Source organism: Lepidochelys olivacea (assembly GCF_965140295.1).
Source record: "Lepidochelys olivacea isolate rLepOli2 genome assembly, chromosome: 1".
NCBI lineage: Eukaryota > Metazoa > Chordata > Testudines > Cheloniidae > Lepidochelys > Lepidochelys olivacea.
In genome coordinates this window covers 65,546,760-65,558,174 of record NC_140411.1, presented here as the reverse complement: position 1 = coordinate 65,558,174, position 11,415 = coordinate 65,546,760, and the positions used below count along the sequence as shown (strand labels likewise).

At 47.1% G+C, this 11,415-nt stretch overlaps 1 long non-coding RNA gene across 1 annotated transcript; it reads right to left on the bottom strand.

The window, feature by feature from the left end:
- Positions 1-3,497: 3,497 nt before the first annotated feature.
- LOC311514907 lies at positions 3,498-10,485 on the bottom strand. Its single transcript, XR_014709969.1, has 3 exons — positions 10,234-10,485; positions 4,649-4,759; positions 3,498-4,069 (listed from the first exon to the last, which is right to left on the bottom strand). It is a non-coding gene; the product is annotated as an uncharacterized lncRNA (long non-coding RNA).
- Between the last annotated feature and the right edge of the window lie 930 nt (positions 10,486-11,415).

Below are 11,415 nucleotides of genomic sequence, written 5' to 3'. Positions count from 1 at the left end.
CCCAGTGTGAGGGCACTATTTACAAACCACAGTTGCCAGTCGCACAGTGGCCCGCCCGGGCCTGTGCTGCCAGCAGGTCCCTTCCCCTTGGGGGCAGGTCCATGTTACGCCACACAGTCCCCCCCACCCACCATACCCTGACTCCCTATGGCCAGAGCCCCCCCGAACCCATCCTGCCCAGTGCCCCTCCAGGCCTCTCCCGCAAATGCCCAACACTCCCTGCCCACAGACCCACCACAACTACCCAGCACCCCCCACAGAACCCCTACTCCCTAGTGCCCCAACACATACATCTTCTCCACCACCTCACAGCCCAGCAGGCCCTCCAGAGACCCATTCCCCCATGCCCTGCCTCCCAGCCGCACTCACCAGCCCTCTGGGAGGCGACTGTGTCTGCCGGGCTGAGCCAGCAGCGCAGCCAGGGCTGGTCCCAGGGCCGGGAATCACTCTGGCCCCTCAGGACTGGTGCAATTAGCCAGGCCCAGGCCTACCCCAGCCGGCTCCCTTAGGACCCACTTGCCTGAATGGGCCCTCCAAGCCCTCTCCCATGGTCTCCTCCCACATCTGGCCAAGACTGGCCAGGCTTCTGCACCAGAACCAGGAGGCTCAGTTCCAGGGAGACAGGGGGGCCCCACAGGTGGTGGGAAGCAGAGACTGCCCAGAGCCGGAGGTGCACTGGGGTCTGGCCAGGGGCAGAGCGGAGCCCTTGGCCAGTGAGCGGGCAGGCCGAGAGGAGCAAGTGGTGGGCAGGGGGAGCCAGCTGTGGTCTCGGAGCACAGTGCAAGTGGAGCAGGCTGGGGCCCCTTTTGGACATGGGCCCAGGTCCATGGAGCCACTGGCGCCATTGTAAACCGGGCACTGCTTGCGCTGAGCCAGAGCTCTTCACCTCACTAAATTTTGTGTTCCATCTCAGCCTCTTGTTAAACCAACTGAGCAGACCAAGAGCTACTTCTGATTTTTAACTACAAGAGGGGAACTCCCTTCAGTAGAAAAACATCTCAGGTGAAAACACCCTAAATACTGTAAAGTTATATCTAGACTAGAGGGGTTTTTTTTACTCAAACTAGTTAGCAATCAATTAACTCAAGCATTTGTGAACGTTAGTCTGGACACTCCACAAAAGTATGCTCCAGAAAACAAGCATCTGTGTGGTTTACCTTAGGGCTCAGCTAGGGAATAAACCATACGTGTTTGTGGAGTGTGCAAGCTAGTATTTACAGACATGTTAGCCAAGTTGTTTGAGATGATACAATCACCTTACCCTCCCTCGAGTCTTTATGTGCTATGCATCAGTTTCCTGCTCTCAGATAGGTCAATTCCTGTGCTTCTTCGGCCTCTGTATCTACTCAGCTGGTTCACTTGCCAGCTTCCTTATGGCCTCTTTGACTTTCATCCAGGTTCAGGAGAGTCTTTCTTTTCACCTGTATCCACTCAGCACTCTCCTTCACTGATCCCCAGACTTCTTCTTCTAAGAAGGACAGCCCCCATGCTGCCATCATGTGATGCTTGATCACCTGTCCCAGCCACTGGGCGAAAGCCCAAATTCATCCCCTAGGAAGCAGATAAATAGGCACAGGTGGGGATGAGCCCAACTCTTTGAAAGAGCTAGCTCACTCAGTGACAACTGGTAATCATTAACCTGAGTTAGAATCTGTAGTCCCAGAAGTGTCCAGAGCCCCATATATCGTTTGGATAGCTCCATGTCCACAATGGCCTTCACCAGTCATCCTGTGGAATTGTCTGGGGAGAAGGTTTTCCAGTCATCAGTATCAAAACCCTGCACTGAAGCTGCTACTAAGGCCTGTGCCCATGTGACGGGGCACTCAACTCACTGCTAGGATGACACCTCCTCTTGGCCATTCTGGGGATTAGCTTCATGGGGTTGCCACCCCGATTGCACACCATCTCTCTAGCTGGGTCTTCAGCCCCTCTCTCACTCCACAAGCAGTCTCTACTGCCTCTTCATGACTCAGCCCTCAAGCCAGGTCACTATATGTGTTTCCCCCTGCTGGGGTATCAAGGGCCCTTCTTGCAAATGGGCTCAGCCTCTTCCCCATTCATAGCCCAGCTGGTGCCACTTCCCCAGTTGCTGGCAAGGGAACCAGGGTCCACCCTGCTCTGGGCTCTGGCTCGGGGACCCTCTAGTCATCAGCAAAGGTCTGTTCCCTCCTGGCCCTTACTGCTTTTTCCTGAGCCCTTGCCTTACCTTCTGGCTCCCCATTACTTAGCCAGCTGGTTCTCCTCTGCTGTGACCTATTGGGTTAATTAGCTCCCTTCTCACTCCACATTAACCCCTTCTGGGAAAATGTGGGGCAAACACCCCATCACAACCCAGGAACATCAGACATTTTTACTGTTTGTGTTGACCAGCCATATCCCAGTGTTACCAAGTCTCACTATCTCATTGTGAGTGGTGCACTTTTGGCCCCTGGTGGCACCAGTCTTACAATAACAGGAGAAGCAGCACCCATCACATGAATTTCAGATCTGCTAAAACCTCTTCTGATTAGTGGCCTTCCCACTTCCCCACCTCCTGAGGAAGAACAGTTAATCTGGGCCATCTGCCCTATTGGGACCAGGAAGTGGGCAGGCAAAGCTCTCCCTCACACACCTTTGGGAGCTAGAGGAGTGTTAGATAGGGAAGTAAGAAGAGAGAAAAGAGAGAGCAGCGCCACTCCCTCCTCTCGCCTCACCTTCTGTGAAACATGGATCAATCTATTCTCTGCTCCCACCCCTTCCCCTTTCCATCCCTGCAACACCAGGCCAGGGAAAGGAAAAAGAGGCACTCGAGCTGCAGTTGCACAGACACTCACATCTTCAGGAATTCTGGTCTGTTTCAAAAGCTGCAGGAAAGGACTTTCTTCCCAAACCAGAAAATAACTGTTGGGGATGTTGAAATGCTTATAATTATCCTTGGGGCCCCAGCCTACCCCTTAAGGCCATGGCTTATGAAGCCGTACACAGGCAGCCTGGACAGTAGTCAGGAGCTGTTCAACTACGGGCTGAGCAAGTGCAGAATGGTGGTAGAATGTGCATTTGGACATTTAAAGGCGCACTGGTGCAGTTTACTGACTCGCTTAGACCTCAGCGAAACCAATATTCCCATTGTTATTACTGCTTGCTGTGCGCTCCACAATATCTGTGAGAGTAAGGGGGAGACTTTTATGGTGGGGTGGGAGGTTGAGGCAAATCTCCTGGCTGCTGGTTACGTGCAGCCAGACACCAGGGTGATTAGAAGAGCACAGCAGGGCATGGTGCGCATCAGAGAAGCTTTGAAAACCAGTTTCATGACTGGACAGGCTACGGTGTGAAAGTTCTGTTTGTTTCTCCTTGATGAAACCCTCCCCCCCCCGCCCTGCCTTGGTTCACTCTACTTCCCTGTAAGCTAACCACCCTCCCCTCGCCCCATCGATCACCGCTTGCAGAGGCAATAAAATCATTGTTGCTTCACATTCATGCATTCTTTATTCATTCATCACACAAATAGGGAGATAACTGCCAAGATAGCCCAGGAGGGGTGGTGGAGGAGGGAAGCACTGGGTGGGGTAGTGGAGGAGGAAAGGACAAGGCCACACAGAACTTTAAAACTTATTGAATGCCAGCCTTCTGTTGCTTGGGCAATCCTCTGGAGTGGGGTGCTTGGGTGCCTAGAGGCCCCCCCACCGCATTCTTGGGCGTCTGGGTGAGGAGGCTATGGAACTTGGGGAGTAGTATGGTTGGTTACACAGGGGTTGTAGCAGCGGTCTGTGCTCCTGCTGCCTTTCCTGCAGCTCAACCATACGTTGGACCATATTAGTTTGATCCTCCATCAGCCTCAGCATTGAATCCTGCCTCCTTTCATCATGCTGCCACCACCTACCATCTTCAGCCCGCCACCTTTCTTCGCGTTCATTTTGTGCTTTCCTGCACTCTGACATTGTCTGCCTCCATGCATTCCTCTGTGCTCTGTCAGTGCAGGAGGACAGCATGAGGTCAGAGAACATTTCATCACGAGTGCGTTTTTTTCGCCTTCTAATCTTCGCTAGCCTCGGGGAAGGAGAAGATCCTGTGATCCTTGAAACACATGCAGCTGGTGGAGAAAAAAAAGGGACAGTGGTATTTAAAAAGACACATTTTATAGAACAATGGGTACGCTCTTTCACGATAAACCTGGCTGTTAACATTACATACATAGCACGTGTGCTTTCGTTACAAGATCGCATTTTGCCTCCCCCCACCGCATGGCTAGCCCCTCACCCCACCATGTGGCTAACAGCAGGGAACATTTTCTGTTCAGCCACAGGCAAACAGCCCAGCAGGAACGGGCACCTCTGAATGTCCCCTTAAGAAAAGCACTCTATTTCAACCAGGTGACCATGAATGACATCACTCTCTTGAGGATAACACAGAGAGATAAAGAACGGATCTTGTTTGAACACCAGCAAACATACGCTGCAATACTTTGTTCTGCAATGATTCCCGACTATGTGCTACTGGCCTGGCGTGGAAAAGTGTCCTACCATGGTGGATAGAATAAGGCTGCCCTCCCCAGAAACCTTTTGCAAAGGCTTTGGGAATATATCCAGGAGAGCCACAAATGCCAGGGCAAATTAATCATTAAACATGCTTGCTTTTAAACCATGTATAATATTTTAAAAGGTACACTCACCAGAGGTCCCTTCTCCACCTGGCGGGTCCGGGAGGCAGCCTTGGGTGGGTTTGGGGGGTACTGGCTCCAGCTCCAGGCTGAGAAACAGTTCCTGGCTGTCGGGAAACCCTCCTGTGAAGAGGGTTGTAAAGATGATGGCTGGCTCTGTTGGTTCCTCATCTTGGCGAGTCAAAAAGGAACATTCCCTTTCTCAAGCCACTAGCATTACCCAACAGTGTTTGATGAGGTACCTTTATGCAAACAACTAGCCTCCCCTAAGGAGATATGAGCAGGTCTTCTCAATCATGGGTCAGCGAACGCACATTATCTCAACAATCCTACAAAAAGTTCCAACTCAAAAACCCAAAATAATTTGGAAAAAAAAGTACGGATCTAGCAAAAAATTGGAACTAAAATCACCTAAAACATAGCACAACCCTAAGTCCTTATCCTAAGATTAAGCAACTGTTATGCTCTATAGCCAGATGCTTCCCTTGTTATATTTTGGTACTAGCAGTTGAAAGCAGTTCAACTTTGAACAAGAGTTTTAAACACAAAGTCTGCATGAAAGGTTAGACTTTAGCTCTGCCAAAGTAAAAATAGTCTTAAAAACCATGGTTTTAGGTTCAGTTGTCTTTCTCACATAATCCTTGTGTAGTCAGGCCCAGCTCCATTGAAGACAGCACCCACTCTTGCAAGTGGTGAGTCTGGCTCAGTGTTATGAGTCAGTCATTCTTCTGTCAGGCTCAAGAGTTCTAAACAAAACCATGATTCATTGCTATGCAAAGGGAGGCAGGACCATTGGCAAACAGCCTGGCTCAAAGAGAGAGACATTATATTTTAAAGAAACAAATATAGGAATCTAATTGCTAAAATCTTCCATATTTGTACAGCAGATACAAAAAATATTAGACAAGATGGATGGGTTCTAGCTATTATATTGTTGCCTCACTGGCCCATGCAGTTAGCCAGTATTCGGGAGTCTCACTGGGTAGTTTCCATTATGAGGAGAGATTGATGATAGCCAGGTAGTTCTCTGATGAAATCCTGTTTGTCTACAAAGGATGTATACAAAATCTTGTTTCCCTGAGCACAGTAGGGACAAATAACAGGAGGCACTTTTCCTTGCTAAAAAGTCCAAGGCTGCCTTTCCAGCCAGTCCTGTGCCCCACAGAGCTCTGCTACCTGAGTCCATGACTGCTTCTCTGGCTTTGTGGTTGCTTTCTGACTCTGGAACCCACTCAGGCAAACATAGCTGCAACCTAGTAGTGCCTCAGCCTCTGCATTTGCAATCAGTCTCCAGGAAAATCCCTCTAATTCTCCCTTTATTAGTTCTTGCTCAGGCCTTCCTATGTGGCCCAATGTCCTGGGCAGTGGCTTCTATTATTTCAGCTGTCTTACTCCATAATGGAGCTTAATTGCTTCTTCCATTTAGCCAGAGTAATGAAGGGTGTCTAGCCTGCCCATCAGCTTGAATTAGGTCTGTAATTGCCTATAGATCAAAGACATTTGCTGGCAGCCATTATCACCTTCCAGCATAACAACATATACATGAAATACACAAATGCATTTGAGGGTTAAGACCATTATCATCGTCAAGATCTTGTAGAAATGTAAACTGTTAAATTATCACACCCATGCCAATCACTTTTCACCTGTTTATTGTTTTGATTTTAGAGTCAGAGATTGTTTAATTCAATGGTAGCCTTCTATCTTTGATTCAGTGGATAAATTTGTTTTCTCCTCGGCTATGTCTACACTTAAACTGCTACAGCGGTACGGTTACAGCACTGCAGCTGTGCCACTGTAGTGCTTCAATGTAGACACTACCTATGCAGACAGGGGATGGGGGATTCTCCTGTTGGAGTAGTAGCTAGGTCAATGGAAGAATTCTTCAGTTGACCTAGTGTTGTCTACGCTGGGGGTTAGGTCGGCATAGCTTCATCTCTCAGGGATATGGGTTTTTCACCCCCCTGCAAGATGTAGCTATAATGATGTAAGTTCCCAGTCTAGACCAGCTCCTAGTCTTTTCCTGGCTTCTTTGTGTACTTATTAACATATGAATAGAATCTTTAGATACCCTTTTTAAACATTCTAGATATAAAGGCAGAAAATAGACATTAAGAATTACAGAACCAACCTATAGTGTGTGTGTATATATAAATCTCTTTCAGATCCTTCAACCAGTGTGCTTATGTGCGTTCTACTGCAGCTCAGTATGTAACCACTTGACCACCTTACCACAGGATCCAAACAAATGATTGAGAGGGCTAATAAATGCACTTTAGGTTTTCACACTGTACCAGAAGAAGGCTATTTAGCACAGTTGTCTCTGTAATTTTGATACATTAGGAAATTCAGTGTTCAATGGCCCTCAGACTCTCACTTTCACCTATGTAGTGTGATGGCTTACTGCCAAGGCTGGGTGGCTGGCTCATGACCTTTTTCTTACATTGTCTATTTTTCTTTATTTAGCTAAATGGTTTTTTAAAAAAATATTCCTACATTTCTAAAATGAAGATTAAAAGGAGAGCAACACAGGTTCTTACAAGGCTAGCTTTGAACTTCTGAGTTGCTTCACTTGGGCATCCATGTGAATCCTTCAAATAAATGTACATATTCTGCCTGGTGCTTTCAACACAATTTGACATGGATTAATTCCAACACTCTAGTGTCTTCCTGGAATTATGAAATGTTATTTTAATGTGTATAGTTAAGCAGATAAGGCTTGTAAGTTTTCAGCTAAAATTGCAACACTCAGAACTTGTTCAATTACTACCTCAATTCATTACCTCCTCAGCTCAGAAATTTTATTAGCCAATCAGTGTATACAATTTCTCATCCCCTTTTTAACTGACCAGCACAATGCAGGTTTATGTTATACATACATATAGAAATATTATAGGTAAACGATAGGCAGTGCTGGGAGCACTCCCTATAATTAAGATTACCTGAAACTTTCCATAATATAGCCCTGTTTACAGTTGCTTATAACTTTGTCAAAATTTAACAATTTGAGTTGAAATGTTCCATGCTAAGTGCCTGCTTCAGGCTGAATTATTCTGGAAAATTTCAGCCAAAATAGTTCAGACATTTCCCACGAGGTTAGAGAAAAATATATTTTATACGTGTATTTTGCCCATGTTAAAAAATTCTGGCAAACTTTTCTTTGAAAACCTCTAACATCCCTGTGCTTCGGAGCAGAGACTTGAAATTTGGCAGAGGGGTGGTCTTTCTGGCAGGGATGTGCCTTTTACATTCCTGTGAAAATCTGCCTGCAGTTGATCAAGTTTGAAACCTTTCAAAAATTAGTGTGCAGATGCTCAATAGAGACTTCTTAGATTTGACCAGCTAAATTCCTCAAAGATTCCATCCACACTGGGCATGCCTCAGCCCAGGGCTGAGTAGGACTTTCCCTTCAATTGCAGCTCTGGACTGATGTAGGCTGGGCCAGAGTCAGGTCTGGACTCCTGAACTAAGAGCAGGGAGCTGGTCTCTCCTGTGCTCTCAGTGACCCTCTTCCACTTCTGGGCCCTGGAAATGTGAAGGAGAAAGCTGCCTTCAAAGGCAGAGGGGACAAGAGCTGGACATGCATTGGGGAGGGGGAGGGAGCAGATTCGGACAAGAGCCTGAGGAAGAGCAGGCAGAAAGTGGAGCTGGTGGATGGTGCGGGGAGAGGGAAACAGACACTGAAGTTGGAAAGGGGGGAGAGTGGGACTGGTTGGGTGAGGCCACTGGGATTGAGAAACAGTAGAGAGGAGGAAAGGAGCAGGAGACAGACCTGATACATTGTTGGCATTCAGGAGCAGAACTGGAACTGGCTAGGAAAAGGGACTTGAATAAAGAGTAAGGGAACACTGAGATTACATGAGGACTCTAAGGAGAGAGATTGGGTCTGGGAGCCAGTGGGTATGTGGTATGTGGGTGGGGGTGACTGGAAACCAGTGTGAGGGAAAGAGACAGATCAGATGGAGCCAGGAGCGGGGGACCTTGGACTGGCTGAGCAAGAAGACTGGAGACAAGAAGCTGGGAATGGGTAAGACAGGGAATGGCTGGGCTAGGAGACTGGGATTGGACTGGGACAAGGAGTCCAGAGGATGAGACTCAGATTTGTTGGGCAAAGACATTGGGACTGGGATAGGAATCATAAGTAGAGAAAATTATTAGAAGCCAGGTGGGGTGGGGAGAGACAGGATTAGGGCATGGACACATTTGAGGGAATGGGTCAGAAGAGGTCAAGCTTGGCAGGGAAACAGACACAAAGGTCCGTGTCCCCTAGAGCAGGCTCCCCTCCAGAGCGTGGAATGCAACCAAGCTCCCTGAATCTCACCCTTCCTCTGCTGCCAGCAAATATTTGTGAAACACACTAACAAAGTGTCCCATCCCTCTCTGGTGCTGATCTGCATAAAGGCTGACAAACTACTACTGCTATGCATTACTCCAGGGGTGGCCAACCTGTGACTCCAGAGCACATGCGGCTCTTCAGAAGTCAATATGCGGCTCCTTGTATAGGCACCTACTCCGGGGCTGGACCTACAGGTGCTAACTCACCAGTGTGTCGGGGGGTGCTCACTGCTCAACCCCGGGCTCTTCCACAGGCCCTGTCCCCACTCCACCCCTTCCCGCCCCCTCCCCTGAGTCTGCAGTGCCCTCGCTCCTCCCCCCCAACCCTCCCAGAGCCTCCTGCATGCCACAAAACAGCTGATCGGGAGGTGCGGGGAGGGAGGGGGAGGCGCTGATTGGTGGGGCTGCCAGTGGGTGGGAGGCGCTGGGAGCCGGGTAGGGGAGATGATGTGGAGGCTGCTGACATATTACTGTGGCTCTTTGTCAATGTACATTGGTAAATACTGGCTGCTTCCAAGGCTCAGGCTGGCCACCCCTGCATTACTCCATTAGACTGTGAGGTGGATCTAAAGGTTCCAATGTCTTTGTTTGTTTTTAAATGAGGAAATTGCACACAAAAATGACATTATAAGAACATTATTAAAGGTACAAAGTCACACACTCAAAAGCTAGGAAATGCCTGAATTAAATCTGCCTATTGTCACATACAGGTTCTTCATACCTGCCTTGTTAGCCTGAGTGCCTTAAAATGATCTGCTGCCGTGAATCACAGCCAGGATACCAACAGTCAGCAGCCAAGCATGCAGTCTCCTGGGAATCCCCTGGTTCAGCATTCTGACCCCAGCAGCCTGCCTACAGCACAACAGCCCCACCCTGGTACCCACTAGCCTTGGTTACTACTTGCAGGGTGACCCCAAACTCTCAGTCCCAAATTTCCCCAAAAACATCTGCCCAGAAGCATCCAGTCCTCTTCTGGAACACTCAGAGAACTAATAAGGTTTATTTGCTCCTTTAAAGAGACAAAAGCACTTTACAGCTTATTAACCTAAGTGGGGTAAATTCACCTTTCCCTTCAACCACAGCACTGAATTGGTTTATTGTAAAAATGAAAACAAATGTAACAAAAGGACAGAGGTTAAGTGATACCAAGAAGAAGGAATAAGCTAGAAAGGGTTACACACAAACAAAAGAAAAAATATGCTTTCTAGTGGCTAATACCTAATTTAACAATCTACAGTCTTTGTTCTAGGTAGTTTCCTTACCAATCATTGCCAGAGACTTTAACTCCCTTGGTTGTTAGCTATCTTTCTTTGCTTGCAAGAGCTCTGGTTCCTTGTGTTTGTCCAGTGATGGATGCCAAGACACCTTCTTCTCTCTCTTCATACCTTCCAAAACTCAGTGTTTTGTCCCCAGACTCAGGATGACCTCATACTATTCTTCCCCTCTTGTGGACTTCCCATCCCCTTGTTGATTCATATGTAAATGGGGCCTGAATTGTTTTGGTCACACTTTGCTTAATTTCACTGGAGATGGGTAGATGGCTGCCTTCCTTCTTGTCTGGGAGAATGCCTGTTTCTCCCTGTGTTTGGTCACAGATTTTAAAGCATAATATCCTGAATTATCCATATTTTCTCATGCAGTGTTAATACATACGTTTCACAATGATATTAATCGCCAGGGTGTCATTAGCTTTCAGAAAAGATCTCACTCTATACACTTTTATAATACAGTAATATTGTATGCAATCAGTTGGTTCAATTATTTGTCATTTGCATTTTGTTCAGATCCCTTGTCTTTAAAGCCCAGATGAAGTTTTTCTCTCCTGCTAGGATGAGGTCATGTTGCCTTCTCCTCCCTCCCTCCCTTGATAGCTTTGTTTATTTTATATGTAAACAGACCTTCATTGTCTCTGCCAGACTAGCAAATACACATTCATTTGTCTAGGGCAGCCTGGGTTTATCTATTTCTTGTCAAACAAATTTTAATGACATAATTCTAGCACATATTCATAACTCTTTGCAAGAATATTAATGATCAGTGAGTTATTAATTTTCCAGTGATGTCTTATGACACCTTTTAGATACAGATTATAATAATAGTGTGTTAGGTACAGGAAGTACATCAGGCCTGACAAGAACTGCTGACACAGAATAGTGAGCCACAAATGGTCCTCTGTGCCACACCTATCTATCCCTAAATAGTCAATAGTCTGATGGTCATGGTACTACCTGCGATGTGGGAAACCCCAATTCATACTCCCTGATTGGAATCAAGTACAGTAAGTGCTCTGATAACCAAGCTAACAACTATTGTCTCTCTCACTCACTGGTGTTCTGTGGAAAACTTCCTAAGGTCACAGTTTCATTCTGACATGGGAAGGGACATTTTTTGAAATCTCAAACAGTTTTGCAGAATGGGAACATCTTTTCCTAATTCAGCTCTAA